Source organism: Pseudopipra pipra, chromosome 16 (assembly GCF_036250125.1).
Source record: "Pseudopipra pipra isolate bDixPip1 chromosome 16, bDixPip1.hap1, whole genome shotgun sequence".
NCBI lineage: Eukaryota > Metazoa > Chordata > Aves > Passeriformes > Pipridae > Pseudopipra > Pseudopipra pipra.
In genome coordinates, this window is record NC_087564.1 from 5,332,018 (window position 1) to 5,345,963 (window position 13,946).

The 13,946-nt window shown below is 42.0% G+C and overlaps 1 protein-coding gene across 1 annotated transcript in view; it reads right to left on the reverse strand.

Annotated features, from left to right (window-relative positions):
* Positions 1-13,946, reverse strand: part of USP7 (ubiquitin specific peptidase 7) — a 146,559-nt gene that overhangs the window by 48,532 nt on the left and 84,081 nt on the right. The gene's annotated exons all lie outside the window — the stretch shown is intronic.

Below are 13,946 nucleotides of genomic sequence, written 5' to 3' on the forward strand. Positions count from 1 at the left end.
GTAGCTCCTGCAGGAAGTTAATCAGTGACTTGAACTGGTGTCTTCAAATTTACTAAACTTCACTGTGGTAGCATGACTTTGTTTGTGCAGAAGCAGCACCAACGATCTACTGGAACATTTTGCAGCAGAGTGGGCTGGTTACATTTATTCTGGGCTCTGATTTTAGCCAGGAAGGCCCTGTGATGATGTCAGACACACCACATTTCCCAACAATGACCCTGGTCTCAGCACCAAGAGGAAACGCTTTCCAGCCCTTTTGTTTCAAACAGACAAAGCAAACAGGAAATAAATACTCAGCTGGGCTCACTCCCAGCCCTTTGCCATCCATTTCACTACTTCCTGCCTCTGTCTATTTTGGGAGAGAAGTGTTTAGGGAAATTGCTTCTTCAAAAGTTCAGGTTTGGCTTGTGCAGGAGGCTCCAGCCTCCAGTGCCTCGCTGGGTTCTGCCTCCCCCTGCCCTCATGGTGGGGAAAGGGCAGGAGCAAAAGGAGGGTTAAAACAGGAGTGCTCACAACATCTGCTTCTTTTAGTTTTGGCCTTTCCTTCCTTTTAACTAAGGGCTATTTCTCACAGGATAGAGAGGTTCGTGAATATTCTCTCTGCAGTGACAGCCTGGGATCCTTTGGCAGTGGGAACTGGGCATGTGGGAGCAGGCACCACAGCATTTTTTTTACTCTTGAAACTGGCAATTCCAGGTGTTTGATTCCATAAGTTGTTTGAGGAGAGTTAATCCTTGGCTCTGTGTTTTTGAAAAAACAAAAACAAACAAACAAAAAAACCAAACAAAAAACCAAAAAAAACCCCAACCAACCAAACAGAAAAACCCAAACCAACAAACAAAGAATTTAATGCAGCCCAACAATTTCTTGTTATTTTCAGAAAATTTGAAGGCATTAATGCAACCTTAAAAAATTAATTCCTGTTTGTATGATGAACGTAAGGATAGAAGGATTTTGTATTTGCACAACACCAGTGTATGAAACAGGGAAAGAATGGAATCACAGGAAAGATCTTTGCACAGAGATGGTTGGCTAAAAGTAGTTGAGGTTCCTGCCTGTGATGAGCTTCAGAGAGCTGAAAACTGTGGTGCAGAAATGTCACATCTTCACTGTTTTTTTTAGGGAATATTGAAAATTGGTTTATGCCAACATCATGGCAGCTCACAAGGAAAAGGACAAATAAGGGTGCTCTGATCAGAGAATTTTCTATACTTACTCTCCTTCCACCAGCCATATTTCCTCAAGATAAAAAAAAAGCAGTGAGAAAGTATAAGAAATTAGCTGATACATGGTTTGAATTAAATTATATTTTTAAAAGGAAATCAATTGAGCACTTCCTACCAGTTCATCAGGTCGGTTTCCACCCCATCCACCTCTCTCCATTTGCAGCCACGTAGTAGCTGTCTTTGTGTGTTTAATTCCTTTCTGCCACTCTCTAATTATCTTTTGACTCTGGAATAGATTTCACAGTATGTCTATAGAAAGGCACTCCAGGACCATAATGTTCAAGAACAATAACCCCAATACATACTCAGTTTTTTGTGTATTAATGACAGACAGCTTTGAGGTGTGTTTCACTTCCCTAAGCCTATGGAAAACAGAAAGTAGACATGAAGCAGGAGCACTTACCAGCTCTGATTTCTTTCAGAATGACTCTGTATTCGGTTCAATTACAGATTAAGATGATCCCATGACTGACTCCAGTTTCTGCTGAAGTAAATAGGAATGTTCTCACCAGGAGAATCAGCATCACACATCATAAGCACCAAGAGAGCTCCTGTTCTTTGGGGTTTCTCTAGGTATCAGAGGTGCATCCAGGTGACAACAGCAATGCAGTACTGCTCTTTCTTTCTTTTTAAAATTTTCTTCTTTTAAGCACAGTAGCCTTGTGTTTTCCCATTAATCCTCCACCTGCAGCCTCAAATTCCAGACCGACAGACTAGAATTTGCTGTATGAAGGATACTTTTATTAATGATATAATTCTTTCTATGTGGTGCAATACTTAGCCCAGACACATAATATTTCAGTGGATATGAGAGAAGTAAAATCTTCGGGCTGACTCAGAAAGAAGTGCTCACTGAACTCATTCAGTGAGCAACGAGGTGATTCCCCACTCTGATGTTAAATCTGCTGCAATTCCACCAATGCTATCATTCCACAGCCTCTGGCAATGCCACCTCAGTAGCAGGCTTAGACAGCTTAATTAATATTATTAGTTTATGAATGTCTTAAATGCTGCATCATGGCAAAGCTGCTTTATGCCAAGTACAATGTTCCATTTAGTGCCATCTATATTTTTCAATCCATGTTTTGTTTTGGGCTGATTCAGAGCAAAATTGCTTTCAATTTTTCATTTTGGACATGCAATCAAAAAAGCAGCCCTTCAGCCTTACCACTCTGCTGCCACCAGGTACCAAAATGTTCAGTGAAAACTTACAGACTAGTTATTTGTTTGAAGAAATTGGTCACTCTCAGATCTCACTCTTGTTTGAAGATCTATTAATGTTTAAAAAACAAACAAACAAACAAAAAACCCACCAAAACCCCAAAACCCAAACCAGATATTAATTACATTTTCAAGTTCATAATGATTTACCCAGGTGCTTTCATTGCAAAGGAAATGTACTGACAAAACAGACTTGCAAATAAAGATATTTAAACTTGACAGAGTTTAGATGCCCCAGCGACACCTGATCTTTAAAACCAGGAATCAACAGAAACATTGCATGGTCATGGGTTGCAGCATTCACTCTCCTAATTTTCCTTAATTTGGTAAAGATGTGCAGTCTGTATCCCAGCTTTTCAGACCATCATGAGGGAGAACTCAGTTTTGCTAAGCAGCAGAAGGTTTGAATCGTCCAGCTCACAGCTCATTATCTGAGCAACAGCCATGCTCAACACACAACAAGACTCCTTTTCCTCATGTCCCAGGCCACAGACTGATGCAATTTTTTCCATGTTCTCAAGCTACACACATTTCTCTGCTCTTCAAATACTGTCCTGTCCCCTGAGCACAAAATCTGGGGACAGCCAGTTGTTTGACACAGAGAGTAAAATAGTCGGTGTGTTTTCTGTGGAGTGAAAAGACAGAGAGCACAGGAGCAATGTCCCTTCGACAAGGCAGCTTCACAGCCTTGATGTTTCCTCTCTCTCCTTTTCTCTTTCAAATTAACTACATGGCTACTCTTTCCACAGAGCCCCCCAAATGCTCTTGCATTGGAGCAATCTGTATTAATTTTGGGCTTCTCATCTTGCTGTATGTCTCCAGTCTATACCAGTGTGCTTCAGTCTGTGGTCTGCAGACATACTATGGACTGTTTCTGAATTTGGGGTATTAGAATATGGAATATTTGACATACTATGGACTGTTTCTTAAGGTAGCACAGAAAAGTAAGATGTTATCAGCTAGTGCAAATTCACTGTCCCTGGGCCAAAAGCTCAGCGATTTCCCAGTCACAAGAACCAGGAAGCTGCCAGGCCAGGATGTCTCCTTTTCTCCCAATGCTGACACTATTGCCAGGACTTTTGCAGTCAGAATCATCACAACAGGTAAACATTTACTCTGCAACTATCACACACCATATTCCCACCTTCTAAAAGATTTAAAACTCAGTAGCAGGCAGCGAATTTTATTTAAAGAACACGCCTGTCCTCCCAGCTCCATTCTTGACTGAGAAACTGCTTATATTGGTTTTCCCTCAAGGGCAGTAAACCCTCCACTTACAGTAAACACAATTAAGGATAAACACATTATCCACCATATATCATCATTAGAAACTGCCTTTTGCTTTTAGCTTTGACTTTGGCTGTAGTCTGTTCTAGACACAAGCCATCCCTCAATGATTAGGATGCTGCAGCTCCACGCCTTAAAACCCTTCTAAACTTTAAGGGGTGGACAGGATTAGATGCTGCAGGCACTAAATCACAGTACAATGACATTTCTCAAAAAAATGCTCTGAAAGATTTTGTCTAGTTTCAAATTTTTGTTGGGAAGGCGGTTCTACTACTGGCTGGCACACCAAGGTGGCTCAGAAGTGGGACAGGAGGGTGATACAGGATTCCCAACAGTGTTGAAACCCATCTTTGCATTTTCCTTCTGCATCAGCCTTTGTTTCATGGTCCTGATGGGTGACTTTGCCAGGAGTACGTGTTGAGTCTTAAATCCTGACTTTGTCCTGACAGTGACTTTTGCTCTCAGAGGATGCCAGCTGGACAGGGCACTGAGAAACTATCCTTCCAGATCAACTGGGAAGGATATAATTGCTTTACCACACTTCTGTGTGTGTTTGAGTATGTGCTACTTTAATTCAGCTACTTCCTCTGCAAAAGGCACGTCACAGAGACACAAGTGCCACGAACATACCTCCTTCTGACAGATCCCATCACAGTCCCTCCTTAGGAGACAGTGAGAGGGAGGATCCAAATCTGAACTCAAACTCTGAATTGCTTGGGTGTCTCCTCCCTCACAGGGCTGTTCAAATACCCAGAAGTATTTCAGAGCAGACCCAGAAGTATTTCAGAGCAGAGCAGCAGCCTGATGGGCTCAGGCAGAACGTGACTGCTCAGCCCCTACAAAAGCATTGATGAGGCAACTCTGGGTCTTTCTCTGCTGTCAGTCATGTAATTTGGGTTTTGTCAATTCTGCTGATTAATGCCATTACAACAATCCAGAGACAGATTGCAAGGGCAGATGGGAAAGTGTCATAGCTGACAGACAAAAAAAAAAAAAAATAAAATTAGTATTTCTGAGCTTCTCAATGCACTGGACTGTCTGACTGCTCCAGGAAACTGTTGGCTTTTTTTCCATAAGGAACTAAGAGCAGCACTCAACCAACAGCAGAGCAAGATAAATACTTTCATTTGCTCTGCTCTGTATTTCACAGCAATGCCACTGGCTGATCTAGTAATCACCCATTTGGCCATTGCCTGAGAAATAAAATGAATTGCATGCCAGGGACAAGTGGGTCAGGGAAAAAGACTAGGTTCAGCCATGAAAGGCTTTATCATCTTTTAATTTCTTGCATAAAGTCTTTGTTACCTTCCTAATTGATAGAGGCACCAAGAAACAGATGTTAATATATTTGTCTGACCAGTAATTTTGCAAGAGTTAATGAGAGACAGAGCAGTGCAAAACGTTTCCAGAGGTACATAATCTAACTTACTCTTGTTTAATTATTATGTTTTGAGAAGAAACACTTCCCCTCCAAGCAGGGCTGCTTGAGAGAAGCATGCTGTGTTCAAATTAATCCACTCTCTGACCTGTCACTTGCATCAGTTCCTTATGCTCTGAAAGTGAAATCATTTGGTTTGAAGCACCAGTGTGTCTCTTGATCCTTCAGTACATAATCACCAGGCATCTTGTCTGCCCAAATATCTGAGAAGCAAATAGAGCACCTTATGTACAGCAATGAAATCCTCCTAAAAACAGTGCCTGGTAAAATACAGCTGACTCATGTCAGAGTTTCATGCTGAAGGAGTTCTCTGTATCTTCTTTTTCAGACTAACATACTCAAAACCACTTAAAAATGGCATTACAGAGCTTCAGAGGCTTAAAAGCTAAGCTAAACTGCAGTACTGAAATACTCAGCTTGTGTTCAAGACACCCTGTGCTGGCACAAAGTCACCATCTTCTCTCCCATAGTGCCTCCTGACAACACTCATGCAAACCAATAATTCTGGGTGTGCTCTGCTGGCATTATCTCCATCTGCTGGACTCAACATTTTAAGGACCTTCCACAAAAAAAAAAAACCAAGGAGTTTAGGGCACAGTAACTCTTTCTTTGACTTATTCTTTTGTATTCTCTTTTTCTTTCTACACAAATGCACAGGCTCACACAGACAGCCAGGATGGTTCCTGCACTTATTGGAGAAACCAGCCTGGTCAGTTCTTCACTCTGCCTAATTTCTGGTATCTGGGGTGGTTGGTTTTCAATTATTTTACTATCACCAAATAAAGGGATGCTTCATTGCTCACTCAGTAAGCCAGAACAGTTTGCCATCCAAGTGAAGGACCAACCTAAGGATGTGTTTTCACAGCCTGACAGGAGAGCATTAAACAAGTTCTACAGTATAGTACCTTAACATCTCACAGCTGATTTCAGGATAATTCCCTTCTTGATCTCCTGTACTGCTTTTGCACACCTTTAACTCTCTACAAGTCCCTCTTGACATAGTTTCAGACACAAACTGATAAACATTTGAACATTGTTGGACACGTTTCAGAGAATTGTTTCAGGGAGAGGACAAACTTCCTCTGCAGTGACCTGTCATATCTTTTGTTTCCATCAAGAAAAGCATTGCATATAAAGTAGAAAGGGACTATTTTAATTAGTCCAGTTTAATTTAATTCAATTTAATCATTTTAATTGATACCTCAGCTGCTGCTCAAGGCTCAACAACAGGGTCATTCAGATATGAGAGGGCACTGGAAGAAAGTCCAAAAATACCTTTAAAGGTGCCTAAATTGTAAGAAACAGGACTACAGAGTGCTGTAGTTTAGGCCCTGACTTCAGCTACAGAAGAAAACCCCCTCATCCTGTCCCCACACAGATATTTGAACTCAGTGATGGAAAGGATTCATGTCTTTTAAACTGCAATCTTCATATAAAAGATTAAACACTGGATTAAAGACCTTGTAAGTGACCATTAATAAGCAATACTGTTTCTCCTTATGTTGTTGATAGAATGGATGGTAGAAGATCTAAGTAGATGGCTCTGTGTTTTTGTGGGGGGGTTATTACTTTTGTTTGGGTTTTTAATCCTGTAATTTTATTAATTATTCTGCGATTTTATTAATTATTCCGTAGAATTACTTAGAAGCAAATATTTTGGGATATCAAATATGAACATATTTAAACCTGAGGCTCCTAGAAGTGAGAAACAGAGGAGACAGATCCGTTGTGTCAGTCCTGAGCCCGGGAGCTCTGGAGCAGAGCAGGCTGCAGGTGGCAGCAGCCTGTAACCCAGGCCAGAGCCAATGTGGGGTTTGTTGGCTTTGCATCCATGTCCTACACCCCAAGTGCTTTGGTATCTGCACAGTTTCAGTGTGTTTTTTCCATTTTAATACACTTTTTGTTCTACTGATTAATGCAACGCTAATCTGCGTTTTAGCTTTTGACTCTGTGGCTTTGCTTCCTGCACATTACAGTCACAGTCTCATACAACTGTACTGTCACACTTTGCAACTAAGTGCATAAATTGCTCTTTGACCATCACCATCTTCATCAACACACTGGCCAAACAGAGAAGCTGTTTTGTCCTTCATGCCAAGTAGAGAGGTACAGGGAATGCTGCTCTGGAAGCTCAGTCAAGGGAAAGGACTAAAAAAAGACATGATCAACTGTAAAAAAGGAATATACGTTCTCTTACACAATGTCATTCTCTACTTACCCAGCAGTTGAAGTAATCTTCCATGAAAATCTCAGCATAAACATTTGGAGAATGCTTAATTTCCATGAGTTAACTGGTTGGGATTTGTATCTTTGATTATGTTCAGCCAAAACCCTACCACAACTAATAGCAGCTGTGCTGAGCTCTCTCCATCTTTTTTCTTGTAGATCTGATGCTCTAACATACCACTTCTTTCAAGTGAAGAAATTGAAGGAAGATCCAGGAGTTCAAGACTTAAAGTTAATTCTCTTGGAAAGAAAAAGAAGAAAAAAAAAAAAACATTTTCAGATCATTCTGTTTGCTTCCAGAAGCTGAAACCACTAGAATTATAAAATATCTCAGATTGGAAGGGACCTATAAGGATCATCAAATCCAACTCCCTGCTTCTCACAGGAACATCTAAAACTAAACTTATGAAACACAGTGCTAAAAAATAAAAAAAAAACCACAACCAAACCCCCCCCCCCCATAAGCTACTCTCATAAGCTATAAATGATCAAAATTACCAAAAGGGTACATTTTCCAAGTGCAGGACCCCACGCTGGGACTAAGGTTAATTACTGCCACTGTAATTAGGGGACTCAAGGGCCTCTGGGAACCTCCCCCAGGCAGGCACCTCCCTTACCTCTGGAATTTTCGTGGCTGCAGAGACCTGAAGCCCCTCTCCTGAGAGGGATCAGGCAGTGGGAGTCTGTGTTTGTCCTTTTCCCTCGTGGTACCAGACAGGTGTGCACTGACTGCTCTGTGTGTGACAGGGTTCCCTGGGGGCAAGCAACCTCTAAAATATTTTGATTGCACCTGCAACTAGTCCTTGCAAAGTCAGCACAGTCTTTGCAAAGGAACAGATGTTTTGGCCTCTTTAAACTATGTTCAATCTCCTTTCCACGTTGTCCACTTTAAAATAAAATAGTTCTAGGTGCAACTGAAATACTGAGATACTTATTCTGCCTGCCCCAAAGTGTGTAATTAGACAATAATTCAGGCATCTGACCACATACTCTTTCTTACATCAGAAACATCTCTGGCTTGCAAGCCAGCTCCAGTGGTCAGCTCTTTCCAGCATCTCAACCCTCACCTCTGAAGTTAATTACTTTGCTGTGGATAATGAACTTCCCAAATGACCCTCAGGGCTGGTGGTCCACTCCTCTTCCTTCCAAGATCAGTGTGATGATCTATAAGGTGGCGTTGCTGTGCATCCTGTAGATAGCAATCCTGCTGATTCCCATTGTCTAGAAAAGTCAGAAAGCCCTTTAAATCCAGCAGAAAACGTTACAAGCCTCGGACATGCCAAGCCCAGCCCGAGTGTGCAACCACCGGTGTCGGCGCCGCAGTCACGTCAGCAGAGCGGGCTGTGGCCTCCCCGAGTGAAATCTCACAATTCTCTATTTTTTCCCAAGTCTGTGAGTCTAATCCCTCAAGGTTCTGGCAGTGGCTGAGGTGTGATAATGACCAGCAGACGCAGTTTCACTCCTGTAGCAGGATTTCTCTGTGCAGTGTTTCCCGCTGTGGTCCGTCACTGCCAGGCATGGAGAGCTCAGCCGGGACCTCGGGACTCCAGCTGACTCCCTGGAGTCCTGCCTGGTCCAAGCCAAACTGGCCCAGGTTGGAAACACAAGTGTTTCTGTTGGTAGCAGGGACAGATTTGCAGGAAAGTGGAATCTGTTGTGAATGTTGAGAATTTCTCAGGCAACAGGACTGGGTTTCCCACTGGAAAACATTAACAGCCAAGGTGGTCAGAACCAGCAGAAATTTAACAACATACCTTGAATATCAAATATGCATCAGTTTTGAAATGTTCTCATTGACCTTTTCTATGTGTTGTTTTTAAAATATGAGTATCAAACAGCAAGTTAGGATTGTGGACCTTTTCCAACATCCAAAATAAAAAAAGCAAACAATAAAATATCTTTAATTCCTTGAAAACCAGGGCAAACATTCACTCATTTTCCTTTGATTCAGTGATTAACTTTGATTTAAACTGTTCAACTTTTTCTGCCTTATATCATCAATGAATGAATACTACAACCACATTCCTGACATCAGGCTCAGAGCTTTCAGAACTGTGATATTAAAAGGAAAAAAAGGAAACTAAAAACCACGACTTTTTTTCTACTAACAAAGCTAAGGAATGGTCCCCACTGTGGCTTGGCACACAATCCAGCTATAGCAGGCTGGGGGCTCAGATTAGATTAGTTACAATCATTTTTCATATTCCTGCATGATATGCTGCTACATCTCATTTCAATAAGGAAATTAGTAGGGAAAGGTTGTGTATAATTTGTCATATTGAAGGTAATTTTTCATGTGGAAACCATTGCGTAGAAGTGGTTTCTGCTCTGAGCCGTGTGCCACGTGTCACTCAAATATTTACTTTGCACATTAAAGCAACTCATCTCTAGATCTTATCTGAAAAGAATGATGTTTCATGTTTGAGTCACTCTTATCCCCCTTGTGTAATCAGTGCTCTAAGAAATATGTTGCATTCAGAGACCAAACAGGAGAGGCAGGTTCCCAGTCAATAGGAGCTGTGTTCAGCTATACTAAACTGGCATTTTAATTGGGAAAAGAATTCTTTCTACCTGCACTGTATTTATGATAGACAGTGTTTATGTCAGACAATAGCAGGGATATTCACAGACACTGACATTTCTTGCATTACAAAACATTTCCAGCTCCAGATACCACTGACTGCAAACAAATACCTGCTGGGGATTTGTTTAGGGAATAAATAGGGCAATTGTGTGCACAAGGTCTCTGCTTTTTATAACTGGAGAATGGTTCAGATTTTTCTCCAAGCTTTATTAAGAAAGGACCTTTATTCAACGTTAGTTTTCAAGTAGGAGAGAAGCTATATCAAAATATGAGTTATCTGTACTAAGATCTCAATTCAGCTTTATTTTTGTCATGCTTTAGCGGAGGTTTCAGTCAGCTGGGCTAGAGCTGAACACAAAACAGCAAGAAAGAGACAATCACGCTTCAAAGAACACGTGAACTATTTAAAAAGGAGCAAAGGGAAAACCACATCCAATTTCAGTAAGGAGCACAGCATGAGCCAGTTGGATGAGGCCCCCCCTAAAGTCAATGGAGAGACACAAAAATGTCCTCTGTGCTCCATCCCACCCTCACATGGGGGTGAACAAGGCTGGTCAGGGAGAAACCTGCCCTGCCCTAGCAGGGGCTCTCTGGGTGCTCTGTCCTGTCCTGGGCCAGGCTCCAAACCTCCAGGCTACTGCCTTACATAGGGGTCCAGGTAGGGCTCAACATCCAGCAGTGCTCTGGCTCCACCAACAGCTATGCAGAAATCCCCAGGGGAGAATTTACACAATGACCCTTCTGATCTTAACTCCGTGGTTACAACATCCACAGTCAGAACTAGGGCTGTCAACTACGTGCAGGAAAAAAACATGAGTAAAAATCCTGAGTCCAGTTTTCCCATCATATGAGGGACTGTAAGCAAAAATAGGAGAGAAGCCACCAATAACTGCGAACGGCTCCTACATGGAACAAGAGGATATTTTTTGTGATGATAGGAAAAGCAAACAGCTTGATCTACTAATACCTAATGATTATTGCACCCTTGTTTGCCTCTGATAGCACAGATGATGTTCAGGGGATTGATATAATGATTCAGGGGGACTGATAAAATCTTTCTCTTTGCTAAGGATCACACTGTTTGTCCTGGAACAGTGTAATTAAGATTGCAAAAGAAAGCCAGTGATACGCATGTAAACCCGAGTTTAGAACCACTCACTTCCCCCACAGGCTGAGGAGTCACAGGGAGGTTGGCAGGTGACCACAGCAGGGTATGGCAGGAGACAAGGGGATCTTTGCATCCCCTCATCTCACCTGCAATAAAGGCTGAAGATGCCAGAACATGTGCATGCCCAGTGCCACCTGGAGCAGGTGAAACAGAGCTCCTGGAAAGAACCCTCAGAGCTTCGACAACGTCGGGTTCTTTCATAAGTGTCAACTTGGCAGCACGTTAAGTATATTCAATCTGTTCTAAATATTTAAGCACTTAAGCCACTCTACATCACAGGAAGAATTTCTTGTGCATGACTGCTTTTGTATGCACTCACTTCTTTTCCTCTGCTCTTCAAGGAAAAAAAACAAACTCCCATCCCCTTAGAAATGGACCCATTCTCCCACAGATTGATTTCCTGCTTAAGGGTTGTGTCTTTGATTGCAGTGTTACAGTGACTGAAAAGCAAGGAGTGAAAGATTTCAGGGCTAGTGATTACCACCTCCATAACAAAAACAATACATAATTACTAAATTAACATTTTATGTGTCAACATCAAAGAGGGGAACTGTGGGTGAGTCTAAACTCTGTGCCCTCGTTCAGAAAAAATATTTCAGGAGAAAAATATAGCCTTGTAAGAAAGAAATATGAATTTGATACACAACCACAGCCATCATAAAATCTATCTTTAACTTACCTTATCAAATTTTTTCAGTGGATGAAAGGAAATCCAGCCTGTGCCAGGTATCCACGTGGCTCCCCACAGAGCAGGGACGGAGCAGGAAGGGCAGGCAGGCAATCCCACACAGACACCCCCTGTGGCACATGACTTGGGAGCCATTCCTCTTCCCCAGTCTCACACACTATGGGCAGTTCACTTGAAAACTGGGAGAAGCTCATCCTTGTCTTGGTATCCATGGCTTCTCTCCTCACAGACACACACATGTTCACAAACCCGTTGCTGAGGTTCAGATCAGGGGGACTGTCTCACAAGCACCATTTAACAGATATTAGGTACCATATATAAAAGCAAGTACTAGAAATCCAAAAGGACTATCCTTGACTCCATTTTTTTTCCTACAGATATTACTGTTTTGACACTTCCCTCTTTTCTTTCTTCAATAGAGTATTTTCACTAGACATTAAAGCATCTCCTCAAGGAATGGTATGTTACCATATGAACATGCTGTGACTTTCCTGAGAAAATGTTGTCAAAATAATGTCTCTCCACAAATCCTTTCAGTTTCAATAAAGCAGCATTTTATCATCTCTATTAAGATTATTATGACCAGCCTATTATTTTTCTTTACATGGAGAGAACACAGAGGAGTGAATAACTTACCCAATATCACACAGGAAACCTGTGAAAGAGCAATGATTTGAAAGGCAAAAATGGGATCAGCCACAGTTGTGTCAGCCATCCTTCCATACTTTTAGTTTAGCCTGGAGATGTGACTCTTGTCAGGGGAGTTCACAACTACTTTGATGATGCATGTGTGTAGTGTACAAAGTGCTGAGCCTCCACTCCTGGCAGTGAGGAAAATCTGAGCAAGTGCTCTGTGCCTGGTCCTTCAGGTCTGGATGAGAGGCAGGTGATTTGCTGTCACCATTAACAGCATCCACTAACAACAAAATTGATGATAAACTCACCCACTAACAACAAAAATCTCTATTTCAAGAGTTTCCAAGTTGTGGTGACGAAAGGGGCACGAAAACTTGGAGTGCACAGCTGTTCCCTCTCGCCTTCCTTTCCCCACTGGCAGTTTCTCAGCTGTACAATACTACTTTGCTAATTGTTGTGCAATCCTGACCTCCCAAGGTCAGGGGCTTCCTGTGCTGCTGCAGCCCTTTCTTGACTAAGACTTTGTTTGCCCAGGAGCAAACAGCATATTTTGGACTGGTGATGAGTCTCCCAGGCAAACCCAATGCATCATGCTCTGTCCTGTGGATGGGCTCCTGTTGTAGAGGAAGGTCTTTGTGTGAAACACTTTTGCAGTAGATTCAGATGAAGCAAGAACAATCCTTACTAAGAGGATCACGTGCCCATCATTATACTTGGAGGTGCTGAATATATGACTTCTGGGGGAGGTGTTTTTCTCTTTGTGTCTCACCATCCAAATATATTTTAATTGTCAATAAATTCAATTAATTTTCCCCAAGTCTGGTTTGCCTGGGATGGTAACTGGTAAGAAATCTCCCTGTATTTATTTCATCCAAAGAAAATTCCTGTATTATTTTCACCCTCCATCCTGTTGAGGAGGAGAGTAAGAGTGTCTGGGTGGGTGTCTGGCAGCTGGCCAAGGGCAACCCACCACAGAGACAAAGCATCTATTTAACAAGGAGTCCAATTCAGCCACAAAGCAACAAGATCCCAGCTAAAATATCAATGGTTACCACCCTGCACAGATAATCTTTGCTGACCTAAGCACACTTAATTTATCAGAGAGTTAATGTGATTACTGATCTCAATAATAAAATAACAGAGCCCCAAATACAACTGTACCCATGGCTTTTCATCATTCTCTGTGATGGCTGGCAGAGAAGCACAATGGGTGAGCACATACACTCTTCTCTCATTGCCCTCAAGTTAGTCCTGTGCCACTTCTAATTGTCTTCATCAGCTTCCAGGTTAACACAAAGGAAAATTTCTGGGATATCACGGGAAAAAAAAGAAAAAAAACACCAACAAAAACAACCTCTGGTGCAAGCCTGTTGCACAGCATTCCTTTGGTGGCAGAGCAGGTGTGAGCAGTAGGCTGGGACTGAGGCAGAACTGGGGTAATTATACAGTGCCTACCAACTGACTCCCATCTG